The 17989-nt window shown below is 48.9% G+C and overlaps 1 protein-coding gene across 3 annotated transcripts in view; it reads right to left on the reverse strand.

The window, feature by feature from the left end:
* The window catches only part of LOC140402446 (homeobox protein Meis1-like), a 742827-nt gene that overhangs the window by 77964 nt on the left and 646874 nt on the right, over positions 1 to 17989 (reverse strand). The gene's annotated exons all lie outside the window — the stretch shown is intronic.

Raw genomic sequence — 17989 nt, forward strand, 5'->3', positions numbered from 1 at the left:
CTTTGCCTGGTGGAAACGCAGGAAAAAAGGAGCAGGAGGAGGCCATTCGGCCCCTCGACCCTCCTCATGCTCATTTAACATGAGCATGGCTGATCCTCTCTCCCAGTGCCATAATACCGCCATATCGCCCTTGACACCGTTAGGAGACCAGAACTGGTGAGGATCATGTCCAGAAGCTCTTGAAACAAAAGCTAATTGAAATCAGCAACTCAATGGGAAATCCATTTGACAAAGCTGGGAACAGCAGGTCCTGCAGCAGGCCAATGACTGGCCGCCTTCACCACAGTGAAATAGCCACGAGGCGGAGGTGGAGGTATTCCTGCCCAGTGATTATTCCCAGTAATTTGCAGTGTTGCTAAGTCTTTGCAGAAGTGGGGGTAACTGGGCCCCTTTGGACAACATGAGAGTCCGAGCTTTGAGAGGGTCTGGATAATGTAGATGATGATAAACCATTTCACCTCATCCAGACCAGCGAAGGAACGATCCGCACTAGAATGGGGGGGAGAGAGCAGGAGTGGAAGATCCCATCGCCAGCCAATGACAGGCATCTCCGCTGGCGCAAAACACACCGCGGGCGGGGGGTGGGGGTGGGGGTGGGGGGGGGGGGGCGGTTGGCAAATCCTTCAATGTGCGATTGGTCAATCCGTGGAACAGGATCCCTAGGAAGACTGCGGAGGTCGTTAACATTGATTCAGTCAAGCGCAACTTTGACAGGCGTCTTTCGGTAAGTGGGTTGTGTTGACTCGTGACGTGTGACGAGTGTCGCAGGCTTGAGGGACACAGGTGGCCATTGGGCCTACGGTTCCCAGCGCTCTCCACCTCATTGAGTATCTTCCTCACCTCGCACAGACACGTGCATTCAGCTTGATCTTTACGATTAGTCAACAGCGCCATTATTATCGCCTCATGAGAATTAGCAGATTGGGAGAAGATGAACGAGATGGTCTTTTTTTTTGTCCAGAAATTCTTTTGTACTTAAGAGAGCTGAAAGTCAAGGTCCATTGGAAACCATCGATGAAGGTTGTTGGTTCTCCCCAAAAAGATCCTAGAATCTCACCTACACGGTCAGTTTTGAAGAGTCCAAAAGAGGTTAGCAGACAGAGGCGTACAGAGAGAGCGAGAGAGCGGAGGTTGAGAAAGGGAAAGAAAGAGAGAGAAACAGACAGACCGACAACTAATATTGCACCTTAAGCAGAGGAAATTCTGGCTGTCAGTCACCATGCAAAATGTGGGATCTTCCGCTCAGATTGAAGAGAACAAGTTCATGAGGATTTAAACGAGACTGGGAGATTCTCCTAACTTTGTTATCGGGAATAATCTCCAATTCATCCTTTGCTGTCAAAGTCAGGTTGGGGATTGGGATTTGCCCAGTTGGGAAATGAACAGAAAGGAAGTAAACCCTCAGGAGCGAAGAATAATCTTGGACTGGTTCCTGTGAATAAAGCGTCCACTTCTATGTCTATGTCTATGTAAATTCTATGTCTATGTCACTTATGGGACAGAGTAAAGTATAACCCATGCAAGGAGATTTTCTGTCAGTTTAAAATTTAAATGTGGGATAATTTCTGTAGTTTAAAGTATAAGTTGCCTATTAAATAGTGTTTAGACACTATTGCTTTTAATTTGTATATTATAGTAAAAGTCTTAAAACTTGAAATCTTGTCACCTGATTCTTGCAGTCAATCATGGAAATTTAAATATCTTTCCATAAGTTATTGGTCTCTGCTTGGACCATGATAATGGAAAGGAAAATATTTGAATTCATATAGCGCATAGCCAATTAAGTGCGCATAGCCAATTAAGTGCTCGGACATGCAGTCACTGTTGTCATGTAGGAAACGAAGTAGCCAAGTTACACACAGCAAGATTCCATCATCCCCAATGTGAGAAAAGTCCAGAACGTCTGCCTTTTTGAGTGACGACATCTTCACATGCACAGAGGGCCTTGTAGGGCAGTAGGGTTAACATCCGTCCCTCTGAGCCGGAAGCTCCAGGTTCGAATCCCACCCCAGGACTTGACGGCCGAAGACGGTGCGATCATAACGCGGCCAAACAGGTTGAGGAGCATTAACTTGCAAGTCCTTCCGGACACGCCAGTGGTTGGCAGTAAGATCTGGTCAGCCAGACTTGATGCGGAATGTCGCCCCCTCCCTCAGGCTGTAAGGCCCCTGGCGACGGACGAGCGACCGGTTCCGGGAATAACTCGCCACGGGAACGGCCGAAAGTGCACCACCAGGCATGGGAGGAGAATTGGAATCGGAACTTTTGAGCTCCCTCGGAACGGCTCTGGGTCACACATAAGCATCTGACTACTGCCTTCAAGCAAGGCACTGATTGGCATTGGAATGGTGACACTGGGCAGGATGTGATCACTTAAAATAGATGCCAAGCACCGGCAGCCAATGATCACGTCTCGTGTCGACACCCATGCTCATCCCTGATGACGCCGCAAAAGATGCAATTAGACCATCACAGGATACTCGATGTGCAAGTGAGAGAAGATATTTTTACTGCTGCATGAGAGACGCAGAGCTTGCGCGTGAAGTAACTGGGGGGGGGGGGGGGGTGGAATTTCAACATCTCCTCACCAGACAGCTGATCTTCAGTCAGCATTCTCAGGGAGGAGACAGAGGGGAGAGGGTGGGTGGGTGTGGGGGGACGCTTGTGGGCGGGGGAGGGGGCGGCAGTCAAAGTAATTTATTGCAGGGGCGAATCCCACAGAGGCAAGAGCGGAGACTTAAATGAGCCTCGCGGATCTGGTGGCGGATCAGACACGGAGGTGCTGCCAGCTTCTTGACAGCTAGCAATGGTTGAACAACTCAATGCACCGTGTGGTTATAACAGAGGACTGTCAATGTCCCATTCCGAGTACTCTGCTTCAGGAAGGATTTATTGGTATTGGAGGGGCATCACGGGGAGGGGAGGCGCAGTGCAGATTCACTAGGATGATCCCGGGGCCAAAAGGGTTAAATTAGGAGGAAGGTTGCCTTTTATTCCCTGGATGTTAGAAGATTAGTGCCGACTTGTACAGGTGAGGGGTGCAGGTGTACACGGTGCTGACTTGTACAGGTGAGGGGTACAGGTGTACACAGTGCTGACTTGTACAGGTGAGGGGTACAGGTGTACACAGTGCTGACTTGTACAGGTGAGGGGTACAGGTGTACACAGTGCTGACTTGTACAGGTGAGGGTTACATGTGTACACAGTGCTGACTTGTACAGGGGAGGGTTACAGGTGTGCACAGTGCTGACTTGTACAGGTGAGGGGTGCAGGTGTACACAGTGCTGACTTGTACAGGTGAGGGGTACAGATGTGCACAGTGCTGACTTTTACAGGTGAGAGTTACAGGTGTACACAGTGCTGACTTGTACAGGTGAGAGTTAGAGGTGTACACAGTGCTGACTTGTACAGGTGAGAATTACAGATGTACACAGTGTTGACTTGTACAGGTGAGAGTTACAGGTGTACACAGTGCTGACTTGTACAGGTGAGGGGTGCAGGTGTACACAGTGCTGACTTGTACAGGTGAGGGGTACAGATGTGCACAGTGCTGACTTTTACAGGTGAGAGTTACAGGTGTACACAGTGCTGACTTGTACAGGTGAGAGTTAGAGGTGTACACAGTGCTGACTTGTACAGGTGAGAATTACAGATGTACACAGTGTTGACTTGTACAGGTGAGGGGTGCAGGTGTACACGGTGCTGACTTGTACAGGTGAGGGGTACAGGTGTACACAGTGCTGACTTGTACAGGTGAGGGGTACAGGTGTACACAGTGCTGACTTGTACAGGTGAGGGGTACAGGTGTACACAGTGCTGACTTGTACAGGTGAGGGTTACATGTGTACACAGTGCTGACTTGTACAGGGGAGGGTTACAGGTGTGCACAGTGCTGACTTGTACAGGTGAGGGGTGCAGGTGTACACAGTGCTGACTTGTACAGGTGAGGGGTACAGATGTGCACAGTGCTGACTTTTACAGGTGAGAGTTACAGGTGTACACAGTGCTGACTTGTACAGGTGAGAGTTAGAGGTGTACACAGTGCTGACTTGTACAGGTGAGAATTACAGATGTACACAGTGTTGACTTGTACAGGTGAGAGTTACAGGTGTACACAGTGCTGACTTGTACAGGTGAGGGGTACAGGTGTACACAGTGCTGACTTGTACAGGTAAGAGTTACAGGTGTACAGAGTGCTGACTTGTACAGGTAAGAGTTACAGGTATGCAGAGTGCTGAATTGTACAGGTGAGGGGTGCAGGTGTACACAGTGCTCACTTATACAGGTGAGAGTTACAGGTGTACACAGTGCTCGCTTGCACAGGTGAGAGTTACAGGTGTACACAGTGCTCGCTTGCACAGGTGAGGGGTACAGATATAAAGAGTACTGACTTTCACTTGTGTGGGGTACAATTCATAAATTGCAACTCAATTAATAAAATCTGGGATTGTAAAGCTCGTCTCAATGATGGTGACCGTGACAACGATCATCAATTGTCGTAAAAACCCATCTGGTTCACCGATGCCCCTTTAGGGAAGGAAATATGCCAACCTTACCCGGTCTGGCCTACATGTGACTCCAGACCCACAGCCAGGTGGTTGACTCTTAACTGCCCCTCTGAAATGGCCGAGCGAGACACTCAGTTCAAAGGGTAATGAGGGATGGGCAACAACCCTGGGCCTCGCCACATTGTACAAAAGAGTAAAAGAATGGTCTTAAGGTGCTCTACAAATGCAAACTCTTTTCAAGTCCAGCGACTTTGGTTAACAGTGACTGTCAGCTCCCCAAAGCTGGGATCACAAAACATCTATTAAAGTTGATTAATATGATAATTGTCCCTGCTGTTGGAATTATTTATGTAAAATTCCCAAACAAAACATCCCCTGTGTATTCAAGAGTGTAAATATTCCCGCCATTAGCACTTTATTAATTATCAATTACGTATTCATTTGAACGAACTGTTTAAATACATTTTCAATGATTCATCTTCCTATCATTGCAATAATCTGGATTAAATCTCTCTCTCGCTCTCTCTATATATATATATATATATGGACACAAACATTTCAGCCTCTCATACATTACCAGCCCCGTACCAGCCTCCCCGAACAGGCGCCGGAATGTGGCGACTAGGGGCTTTTCACAGTAACTTCATTTGAAGCCTACTTGTGACAATAAACGATTTTCATTTCACATTAACTTTATACTTCAATCTTCAAAAAATATGGAAACCAGTCAGATATTTCCTGCAAGATTTTTGTGTGACCTGGAGTTGGATATTTGCAACCAGATAGTAGCCTGCAAACCTCCCTCGCAATTGCACTCCAGGTGACCTCAAGATGGATGGCTGTTAGACTGCGTCCTTCAAGGAACACGCCATCTCGGATCACTTACACCCCCCTGCATCCTGAGTAATTTACAGACAGATGAGTGTCTTCCACCATCGCAGGATGTCCCAAATTGCTTTCGAGTGAACGAAGCCTCGCTCCTGTTGTGGCTTAGGGATCAGCGAAGCCAATTTGTGACCAGCAAAGGTTGCACAGACAACAACGTGATAATGGCCAGATAGTCTGCTTTCCAGGTGTTGGTTGAGGGGCAAATAATGGCCGAAATTCCCCTGTTATTCTCCGCAAAATACCAAATGATGTTTTTGGTCCAACTGGGAGTGGAGACAGAGCCTCGGTTCAACACCTCAGCCAAAAGATAGCGCCCCTGACAGTACAGCATTCCCTCAGAACTACACCAGAGTGTCAGCATTGATTTTGTGCTCAAGTCTTTTTAACTACTGCTGTTCTTGCAAACTGTCCTGTTGAGTGTAATATGAAAAGCTTCGAGAGAGTGCCCCTTTTCTCACTTAACACCTTTGTACCTTGAGGCTGAAAGTTGGACATGAAGCACAGTGGGTCGTGGCTTTGGAAAACAGTTCTACAGGGTCTGTACGCATAGCGATTTTTGGTTATTAACTTTGTTACATATTGCAATTTTCGGTCAATTTGCCACTTCATGCAATGGTGGAAGATACACACCTGTCTGTCTGTACTCTGAATGCAAAAAGTGTTTAACTAAATCCGAGCTGGAATGTTCCTTGAAGGATCCAGTTTTAACATCCATCCATCTTGACGTCACCTGGAGATCAATTGTGAGGGACGTTTGCAGATTGCTAACCGGTTATAAATTTCCAACTCCAGGTCACACAAAAGTCCAACAGGAAATATGTGACCAGTGATCACAAGCCAGCCCAAGGATTCTGAGCTTCCAACTGTACCTTTATAAAACGCAGCTCTCAAATGCAACTTACTCAATAACTCAACAAACGAACCCAGGAAAAGTTGAAGCCTGATCTTATAAAACAACCTCTGGATCTGGGTGGGCCTGTTCGGGTGGTTGGTGTCGGAGGGGGGGGGGGGGGGGGGGGGCGAGGTGTTACTCAGAAGGGTTCAACTTACTCTCTTCATCACTATGGGATGGCACTGTGCAGCCAAGGGCTGGAATGTTTGCGCACGCAACGTTATACGAAGCAAACACGATAAGATGCGGCCACAGTCATTACTGTCATTACTCGGTTTCTTCCTCTCGTGCCCTTACGGGACATTTCGTTGGACCAAAATCCTCCAATTGCGCAGTGCCTGAACCTTACCCCGCTGATCTTCTTAGGATCCTGCTGTGTAAACTTGACCGCTGCTATTTAACCTGCCAACTGATTCCTGATTAACTCGCTCTCGGTTATCTTTCCCCCCAAAAATGAGAGGACACGATTGCGCATCTATGACACCAAAGGTTACAAGGACCGCCTGCTCATTTACTTAATGCACGCAAGACATTAAATGATTGCCCCGTTAGGCAACAGAGCAATAGTCACTGCTCTCCCAGAAGACTTCAATACGCAAGCTGCTGGAGATCTCCTGAATGCATGAGGTGATATCTTACAAGAGAGAGAATCTAACCATGCATTCCTTGACATTCAATGCCATTACCATCACTGAATCCGTCCATGATCAACATCCTGGGGAGCCACCATTAACCAGAAACTCTACCGGACCCAGTCGTATAAATACTGCGGTTACGAGAGCAGGTCAGAGGCTGAGAATGCTTCAGTGAGTAACTCACCTCCTGACTCCCCAAAGCCTGTCCACCATCTACAAGTCACAAGTCAGGAGTGTGATGGAATACTCCCCACTCGCCTGGATGAGCGCAGCTCCAACAACACTCAAGAGGCTCGACACCATCCAGGGCAAAGCAGCCCCGCTTGATTGCTCCGCCCTTCCACAAGCATTCACTCCCTCCACCACCGATGCACAGTGGCCAACGTATGTACTATCTACAAGATGCACTGCAGCAACTCAGCAAAGCTCCTTAGACAGCACCTTCCAAACCCACGATCGCTCCCATTTAGGACAAGAGCAGCCGATATCTGGGAACCCCACCACCTGGACGTTCCCCTCCAAGTCACTCACCATCCTGACTTGGAAATATATCGGCCGTTCCTTCACTGAGCTGGGTCAAAATACTGGAACACCCTCCCTAACAGCACAGTGGGTGTACCGACACCACATGGACTGCAGCAGTTCAAGAAGGCAGCTCACCACCTTCTCAAGGGCAATTAGGGATGGGAAATATCTAGCAGCGACACCTACATGTCATGAATGAATTAATAAAATTAAATGTCAGTATTTCTTCCGAGGTGTAGTCCAAATGCAGCCAGGTGCATCACCTCTGCGTTCCACCCTAAAAACCACGAGGAATAGAACACCCTAAATGTCACCTCCTGTGGCGAGAAAGTGCAGCGTGGCCCGACCTCCGACCTGTCTTGGACTGACCCTTGACCTCTCCCCAACTTACCCGACACCACCACCTCCGAAAGAGCGCTGAGGAAGCCGGGACACGAGTGACCATCACCGACCGACACAGGCCGGGGTGCACAAATCAGCGTCCTCGGCACTCCTGCCCTAACTCTGGCCTTCTCGACAGCCCCATCAGGGACGCCAATTTGTCACCCAGCGCTCACGGACACAGACCGTCTCCCAGCAAGGGTACTCTTGAGATCAACTCCAGTTTAGCGGCTATCGGTCCTCTCAAAAACCGCCCCGTCACTCGATGGGACACAGCAGCCCCCAGAGAGTTAACTTTCAGCAGTGGTGACCTCAAACCACCTCCCCCCTCGATCCACCGAGACCTCCAGACAGCCCCCCACCCACCCAACCCGCCACATGACTCTACTGAACCCCCTTCTGAATGTGAATCGAACATCACAGCCGCGGGTAGGTTAGTGTAAAATTACTTCATCAACGCTCCGCAGGGGATTGGCTCGAAGGTAAGTACAGGTTGGGGGAACCTTGATCCGAAATCCCCGAGCCCCCGTGGTGTTTGGGTATTTGGATATTTTTGTTTTCGGGATATGTGTTTAGGATGAATAAGTCGCGACTTGTGGAAACGTCGCCAGCGATTACCTAGGCCCGCCCCACGTCAATGGGATTTCCCATTGAGGTCGCCCCACACGCTGGAAATCCGGGGGGCGGGGGGGGGGGGGCTCTGCCGGTGGGGGCAGAGAATCTCAACGGCCAGAGAATTCCGGCCATTATTTCCAATATCAGAATCCGCAAACGCGGAAATATGACTTGTTGCAGCTGGCTGAATCTGGCGTTTAGGCCTAACTTACCTTATTGCGAGGCAATTTAGCCCCTCATCTCATTCAGTCACTACAGGCCCTGATTGGGCTAGTCTGTCCCGTACACAGCTAAAGCCACCATTCCTTGTTCGGATGGCTCAGTGAGTACCTCTCTCCCTTCTGAGGCAAAACGTTGTGGGTTCAAGTCCCAGTCCAGGCTTTAAGTACAAAAATGTGCAGTGCTGAGTGAGTGTCACAGCTGAAACCTGCTCTCGTAGCTGGGGAAAAAGGGGTCTTTGGGCACTATTTCAGTAGAAGAGCAAGGAGGTTATTCCCCGGAGAATAATCATCCCTCAATCGACGTCGCAAGAACAGATTATCTGGTCATTATCAGCTGCTCTATGTGGGAGCTTGCTGTGGGCATTTTGGTTGTGTTTCCAGCACTACCCTATTTTGATTTTAAATCAATTTAACCAATTAAATAAATCGAACAAGCAGAGGGTCAAGTGAAACGGATATTGCCTGAACCAAAAAGCAAATCGCAAATGCAACTTAAAACATTAAAAACCAAAATGTGTTTCAGGGGGTCGATGAGGCACTCCAGTCGCCATGGCGGCCACCGCCATTTCCTACATTACAACACTGACTCCCCTTCAAAAGTATTTCATTGGCTGCAAAGCACTCTGGGATGTCCTTAAATTGTGAAAGTCGCTATATAAATGAAAGTCTTTCTTTCTGATTGAAGATTAATGGTCTCAATAAAACTGTAAAGACACCAAGCAGTGACCCTCAGACCGCAGTGACCCTCAGACCGCAGTGACCCTCAGACCGCAGTGACCCTCGGACTGCAGTGACCCTTGGACTGAGGCGACACTCAGACCGAGGTGACACTCGGACCGCAGTGACCCTCTGGCTGCAGTGACCCTCAGACCGCAGTGACCCTCAGACCGCAGTGACCCTCAGACCGCAGTGACCCTCTGGCTGCAGTGACCCTCAGACCACAGTGACCCTCGGACTGCAGTGATCCTCGGACCGCAACGACACTCGGACCGTAGCAACCCTCGGACTGAGGCGGCACATTGCAGTGACCCTCAGATCACAATGACCCTCGGAATTCAGTGACTATCAGACTTTCCTGTTGGTCAGACATTTATTCTGGATGCAATTCTATTGCTAAAAGAGCCCACCTCAGACAAGGGTACAACCTTGGGTGAGGTGAATAAACGGCCTCAGGGGGGTCTCACAGGCTTGTGGTGGGTGGAGTGTGTGTTAAGACTCCAATAGCTGTGAGCAAATGAAATTTCAATCTCCTAATTTAACCAAAATCCACAAAGACATGACATTGGGGAAGTTCCTGATCTGAGTGAATTTCAAGTGAACACTTTATCGAACCACGCTGGGTCTGTCCCACTACCCTGACCTGGCACCAGTCATGCCAGTGCTGTTACCTCAGAAAGTAACACAACATTCTCCTTTTTCATAGATTATCATAGAATTTACAGTGCAGAAGGAGGCCATTCAGCCCATCGAGTCTGCACCGGCTCTTTAAAGAGCACCCGACCCAAAGTCAACACCTCCACCCTATCCCCATAACCCAGTAACCCCACTCAACACTAAGGGCAATTTTGGACACTAAGGGCAATTTAGCATGGCCAATCCACCTAACCTGCACATCTTTGGACTGTGGGAGGAACCCGGAGCGCCCGGAGGAAACCCACGCACACACGGGGAGAATGTGCAGACTCCGCACAGACAGTGACCCAAGCCGGAATCGAACCTGGGACCCTGGCGCTGTGAAGCCACAGTGCTAGCCACGTGTGCTACCGTGCTGCCCTACAGCAAGTAGCAGCAAGACCAGTGGGGTTCAAGCGGGGAATGGGCGAACACGGAGTCACTCGGTTTGAGTCGTTACTTTGGGTCTCCCTCCATTATGCCCCCCACCTCCTCCACATCCCCCAAATCCCACAGTATGTCAGGGCAGCACGGTGGCACAGTGGTCAGCACCGCTGCCTCACAGCGCCAGGGGCCCGGGTTCGATTCTGACCTCGGGTGTCTGTGCGGAGTCTGCACATTTTCCCCGTGTGTGCGTGGGTTTCCTCCGGGTGCTCCGGTTTCCTCCCACAGTCCAGAGATGTGCAGGTCAGGTGGATTGGCCGTGATAAATTGCCCCTTCGTGTCCAAAGGTTCGGTGGGGGTTATGGGAGTGGGGTGGTGGAGTGGGCCTAGGTAGGATGCTGTTTGGGAGCGTGGGTGCACACTTGACGGGCTGAATTCTATGTGGATCGTTCCATCCCTACTGGGCAGGAGGATTACAATCGGCCATTAAATTTCCTTTTCTAAACCACAAAACACCATTAAATCCCCAAAAGGCGTAAACACACAGATCTTTGTTACAGCTAATCTTTCTCCCATTACATGGATTACAGTTAAGTGGCTCATTATACTGCTCAGCGAGGGGCAATTATGGGTTGAAACCTCCTGAGAAAAATGTAAAGGTTTTTTTTCAGTAAACATTTTCTTTTGCTCTCTCTCTCTCCCTGTCTAACCCCTGATGCTCACGAGACTTGTGGGCAAAATGAGGTCGTCTCCCAACTGATGACCTTTGCACCCTCACCCCAGGGCAGAGAGGCTTTAGCTCCTTGGGTGACAACCCTCCAACTTGTCCCACTTGACGATTTTGTGGTCGCGTTCTCCCCTCTGGCCCTTCTCCCTCTAATTGCTCCTCAGACCGAAACCATCCGTTCGTACACCCTTGTCCTCCACCTCCAATTGAGGCCGAGGCTGGGATTTTGTCTGCCGGCCGGGGAAGCAGGCAAAAGGCCCGGGCTGTCTCTTTTTGGGAAGGCCCATCCGTAGGACGAGCCAATCAGGCGGCGGCGAGGCCTTCCCCTGGAATCAAGTCCCCGGGGGAGGGGGCAGAAGTCTGGCCTACCGAGAGCTGTCAGCCAATCGGGGGCCGGCGATTCCTGTGCTCAGCAGCGCCACTGGGATGGCGGTGGCTGCTGCTGGAAGGACAAGCATTGGAGCCTCAGAATCGCCAAGGCCAGAGGTGCGTAAAGTGGGGAGGGGCGGGGGTTCGTGTGGTGGGGGCCAGCAACAAGAGGAGGGGGTGGCTCCCAGCAGACGGCCCTTTCCTGATGTCCAGTCCCTAGGTCAGGCCCTCAGCATCTTTGATCAAAGAACCCACTCCCCTTCCCTACACCTCCTGAGGTGATAATCTCCAAATGTGTAAATGAGATTATGCATTGATATATAGACTCATAGAATTTACAGTGCCGAAAGAGGCCATTCGGCCCATTGCATCTGCACCGGCCTTTGGAAAGGGCACCCTACTTAAACCCAAGCCTCCTCCCTATCCCCGTAACCCAGTAACCCCACCTAACATTTTGGACGCTAAGGGCAATTTAGCGTGGCCACTCCACCTAACCTGCACATCTTTGGACTGTGGGAGGAAACCTGACATGGGGAGGATGTGCAAACTCCGCACAGTCACCCGAGGCCAGAATCGAACCAGGGTCCCTGGAATTGTGAGGCAGCAGTGCTAACCACTGTGTCACCGTGCCACCCCTATATATGGAACCAACACGTTTATATCTTGCAGCAACCTAATGTTGTTTGTGTGTCATGTCAGACATTGGCTATGCCTATCCATGTCATTCAGGGCAAGGGCATCTCAGATCCCAGAACAACTGGGTCCAGCCCCGGAATTCCGCCTCTCCGAATGTGGCAGCTGTTCAGACTTATGCAGGAGTAATGTAGGAGAGAGTTCATACTTGCAAACTAGGTACAACTGGCATAAACTCCAAAGGGTAAAGGAGAGTCAAACTGCTTTCAGGAAAAGGCCTTATTGGTGTCACAAGTAGGCTTACATTAACTCTGCAATTAAGTTACTGTGAAAATCCCCTAGACACCACATTCCGGCACCTGTTCGGGTACACTGAGGGAGAATTCAGAATGTCCAATTCACCTAACAAGCACGTCTTTCGGGACTTGTGGGAGGAAACCGGAGCACCCGGAGGAAACCCACGCAGACACGGGGAGAACGTGCAGATTCTGCACAGACAGTGACCCAAGCCGGAAATCGAACCCGGGTACCTGGCGCCGTGAGGCAGCCGTGCCAACCACCCTACTGCCCGCACGAGGCAACCGAGGGAGGGGTGAAGGTTTCAGCAGGGATTGAGTTGGGCAATGTTAACCAGACGGTCTGAGTCACGGGGCAGACTCATCCCAGAATCTCTCATCCGAGGGGGAAAATGAGTCTGAAAAAGCCGGTTCTGCCTCAAAGAGTTACAGGGAGAGAGAAAGAGTCCGTTCCATCCCTACAGGCAAAACAATTATTTTGCAACATGGTAATCAAACTGTTAGGGTACATTCATCAAGGATAATGGGTACAGATTACAAATTTTCAAGTTTAGACAGAGCAGACAGACTTGATGAGGAACCAGGGTCATTTGGTATGCACACGTTACAGAACTATGAGGTCCAGTTAACTGATATAGACAGGGTTTCTGTAGAGGAACACAATACTTCCGATGAATTAGAACAGGCCATTTTTCCGAAAGGACAAGTGCCAAAAGTTGGTACAAAAGTGACATACTTGCCTGAAGGGTCTAGTCAATGGAAGGATGCAACTGTTATTAGTAGAGCAGGGAAGGCCACTGGAAAGTATAAACACTGGTTGAATGTACAGCATTCAGGGGAAGGAGTCAAGACAATGGATTGGGAACACGAAGTTCAAAAATGGAGGGCACAGAAACGCAGTGCCAGTTCAGATAGTACATCGGATAGTGAACAGGTCCACAGGAAAAGGTCGAGAACTATTGAGAGGACATCCCACAGCAGAAGGGAAAGATCAAGCAGTAGCAGTACAGAACAAAATACCAGGCGGGAGAGGGAACGTAGTTTATCAAGATCTCAGAACATGAGTAAGACTACAAATACTAATAGGAGGAAACCCACATGCACGTGAGATTTTGTTGGCTTCCAATAAATTAGATGAAAAAGTTATCAAAGATGCCAAACAGCAAGAACTGCATAGTTGGAGTGAATTTGTGGTATACACGGAAGTACCGGGTAGGGGACAAAGAGTTCTATCCCACAGATGGATTTGCACTGGAAAGGTTCTTCCGGATGGAACTTATAAGGCAAAGGCCAGGCTTGTGGCAAGGGGATTTGAAGAAAACTTAGAAGATCAGGATTTAAGGGCAGATTCACCTACGGCAGGAAAGGTTATCTTCTTGGCTCTATTAGCCACAAAGGCATGGGAATGCAAATCTATAGATATAAAAGCTGCGTTTTTGCAGGGGCATCAGCTCCAGAGAGACATTTTTCTCTGTCCTCCTAAAGAAGCAGCTAACACAGAAGGGGTACTCTGGAAGTTGAACAAATGTGTATATGGATTAAATGATGCGTCTAGAGTCTGGTATTTTTCAGTAAGGTCAGTTTTGTTAAAGTTAGGCATTTGCCAGTTGAAAGCAGATCCGGCAATGTTTTACTGGCACTATAAAGGAAATCTTTCTGGCATCTTTATGATGCATGTCAAATAATTTTTGTGGGGTGGGACTAGTGATTTTGAAGTTTTTGTAATCTGTGGTTTGAGGAAAGAATTCAGGGTTGGAAGTCAGGCTCCCGGTGCATTTAAATATATTGGACTGGAAATCGGACAGACTAAGTTAGGGGCAACTTTACGTCGACAATCTTATTTGGAGAGCATCAACCCAATAGCAATTAGTCGGGTTTCACAAAAAGACGCAGTGGTTTCAAAGATAGAAAAAGAGCAATTGCAAAGTTTAATTGGGCAACTGAATTAATTAGGTAGATAGACTAGACCGGACGTGAGTTTTGATGTCTTAGAGTTGAGTACAAAAATGAATGATCCTAAAGTGGAAGATATAATGAGGGCAAATAAAGCGTTGGTCAAACTAAAAATGCAGGAGTGTGTTTTGAGGTTCCCGGTTTTAGGTGATCTTACGCACTTGAAACTCATAGTTTATAGTGATGCATCCTATGCAAATTTATATGATGGGGTATCAAGCGCAGGAGATTTTATAATTTTTCTTTTGGAGAACAGTGGTTAATGTTGCCCACTTGTGTGGGAAACAAAGAAAATAAGGAAAGTGGTCAAAAACACTTTGGCTGCTGAGACTTTAAGCCTTGTAGAGGCGGTGGATATGGTCTTTTATATAAGTATGATATTGACAGAGATTTTGGGATTAGGGGATTTGGGAAACATACCCATTGAGTGTCACATTGACAGTAAATCCCTGTGGAAAAATGTGCACTCCACAAAAAGTGTCAATGAGAAAAGGTTAAGGGTAGACATCGCAAAGTTGAAGCAGATGTTGAGCAGAGGGGAGATAGCAGAAATTAAATGGGTCGACAGTAGCTATTAATTGTCCGGCTGTTTAACGAAAATAGGGGCTAGTTCACAGAAACTTTTGGATATTGTTAATGAAGGGCGCTTGTTCCTGTGACTGTTTTATTCTTCTTTCAAAAAAAAAGAGGGGGGGAAATTGCATGTGTATTTTTGAGTTTCTTGAAATTTTGTTTTCACCAAATTATTATTTTTCTCCAAAGAAGGGGAGACTGTTAAGGAATGGGTTAAGAGACCTTGCAATTAGATGTCTCATTGATCCAATAATTGGCACTGATATGTAAAGAGGCTACAGGTGGCCTTTGAGGCATGTATTGTGATGATAGAGTTTGGTGCTGAGTGTGTTCTAAGAAAAATAAAGGTGTTTGGGAAAAGAAGCAGATCTCTTGACTCTTTACTCAACAGCAACTAGGGGCTAACAAAAGTGGAGTGGGCCGAGGTAGGGTGGTCTTTCGGAGGATCGGTGCAGAAACGATGGGCTGAATGGCCTCCTTCTGCACTGCAGGGCTTCTATTATATATTCCATGCATTTGGTGGCACCAGCATGACCCCAAGTGCTACACAGCCACTGAGGCCTGGCCCCTGAGGCCTGGTCTCTGAGGCTTGGTCAGTGAGGCCTGGCCACTGAGGCCTGGTCGGTGAGGTCTGGTCACTGAAGCCTGGCCACTGAGGCCGGGTCCCTGAGGCCTGGTCTTTGAGGCCTGGTCGGTGAGGCCTGGCCACTGAGGCCTGGTCGGTGAGGTCTGGTCACTGAAGCCTGGTCACTGAGGCCTGGTCACTGTTTCAACATTGACAAAGTGAGAACACATTTACTCCCAGAAGCAGCAAAGGGATAAATTGCCAGATAATCTGCTTTTTATTGAAGGCGGTTGAGGGGCAAGTTACGGTTAAGACACGGGTTAGAGCCCCCTCACTTTATTGGTGCTGTGGCACATTTCAAGAACACTCGAGAGATCAGAAAGAGGCCATCAGCCCATCTTGTCTGTTCTGGCTCTCCGGATCGAACAATTTACCTTGTGTCATCTCCCCACGTCAACTGAGATTCCTCGCCCCTGGGACCGGCCCCATGAATTTACAAAGAGCAAAACTAATAGGCCCGTCTCTTCCAAAATCAGATACGCAGATTTTTAATCGGGAAGGAAATCAAGGGTTGCGGGGATAAGGCGGGAAAGTGGAGTTGCAGATGATCATTTCAGGCCAGTCATGATCTCACTGAATGGCGCAGCAGACTCAATGGGCAAATGCCTGCTTCTGCTCCCAGGCCTTATGGTAAAGTCGTACCATGTAAGCAACTGGCTGTGGGGGGGAGGTGGGGGATACTGTCGTCCGGTCCCATATATTTCTCCAGTGCTTTTACCGATATTGGCCTGAACCTTTCGTCCGTTGGGCCCGCGCGCTTGGCGGCCCTGGAGGGAGCGCGCAGGTTGCGTTTCCAGCCGCAAGAGGCCCGGGATGCGACGTCATGCCGGCTGGCCAATTAACAGGAGGGTGGGAAGAGGGCGGACGCGTGTGTGGAGGGGGAGGGGTGCATGGGTCGGCGCTCCCTCAGTGGCGACAGCTGTTGCGGCGCGTCCTCTCAGGAGCCTGCCGACCTGTTAAACTACAGATTTCCACAGAAAAAGGCGGCAAAGGGTCTCCAGGCAGTATATTCAGACACAAACCTCAGTCCCCTGGCGACCTTCTTTCCCTGAGTTTTGTTTCAGCCCTGACTGTTCACCCCGCCCTGGATCCTGGTCCACGCCTTAAAGCGCAAAGGCCACCTGGTCAACCGCTCCGCCCGCCAACCGTAAAGAGCAGACAGGCCGTGTCAAATCGCCTTCAATTGACCCCTTCTTTGGCTAAATTGCCGGCTTTATTATCGGCAGACGCTCTTCTGACCCGCGCGCACGGACCGATATATTGCGCTGGTGCGCAGTGACATAGGGACGTGTGCCTGGCGCCTTCTCGCCCAATTCCACACGGTTTTGGCTCAACCCGGGTAATTCTGGTCATCGTTCCACTCTAAGTACCTCACTTTCATTCAATCTGCGGTTCCCCATTAATTCTGCTCCCTCTTCCTCATGCCACGCAGAAGGAGGCCATTCGGCCCATCAAGTCGGCACCGAACCCCCTACCTCGGCCCACTCCCCCACCCTTTCCCCGTAACCCCACCTAACCCGCACATCTTTGTGGACTGTGGGAGGAAACCGGAGCACCCGGGGGAAACCCACGCACACACGAGGAGAACGTTCAAACTGCGTGCAGACATTTCCATTTCCTTATTCCCCATTATACGTTTTCTTGCCTCTGCCTCTGAGGGACCCACATTTACTTTTGCTCATCTTTTCCTTTTTTACCTCTGCATGGAAACTCTTGCAAACTGTTTTGATGTTTCTTGCATATCCCGCCTCATATTCTATTAGTTCACCCTTGGCAAATTTTTCGTCATCCTTCGTTGATTTTTAACACCCCGCCCGCCGCTGTCCTCAGGTTTACTACAATTTTTGATGGTCTTGTAGGTGACCAATAATGAATGACCTCGGGACACTGGTGAGAAAGGATCCTGGCTGAGAAAAATTAGAAAGTGGAATCCGTTTGCATCGGTGGGGGTGGCTTGTCGGCCTCCAAACAGTACTTACGCGGTTGGACAGGGCATTGAACGAGACATCATTTGGAGCTTGAAACAGAAGTAAAGTAACAGCTGTGGGGGTCCTTGATCTTAACTTGTACTGAACCAATCAAATCAGCAAAAGTGATGAGTTTCCAGAATGCCTTCATGGCATTTCCTGGCGCAACTTGTTGTGGAACTAATTCAGGACAAAGTTAATTTAGATCTAATATTGTGCAAAAGGCAGGATTAATTAAGAATGTCATAGTAAACGGTCCACTGGGAAATAGTGATCATAATACAATTGAAATTCAGGTTAAATTTTAAAACAACGTACTCTTATCATGACAAGGGACTTAAGCTTGTACAAGGCCAATAACATGGGTTTGAATACAATAAAATTCTGGAATTAAAAGTCTAGTGA

This window comes from Scyliorhinus torazame, chromosome 25 (assembly GCF_047496885.1).
Source record: "Scyliorhinus torazame isolate Kashiwa2021f chromosome 25, sScyTor2.1, whole genome shotgun sequence".
Taxonomy (NCBI): Eukaryota; Metazoa; Chordata; class Chondrichthyes; order Carcharhiniformes; family Scyliorhinidae; genus Scyliorhinus; species Scyliorhinus torazame.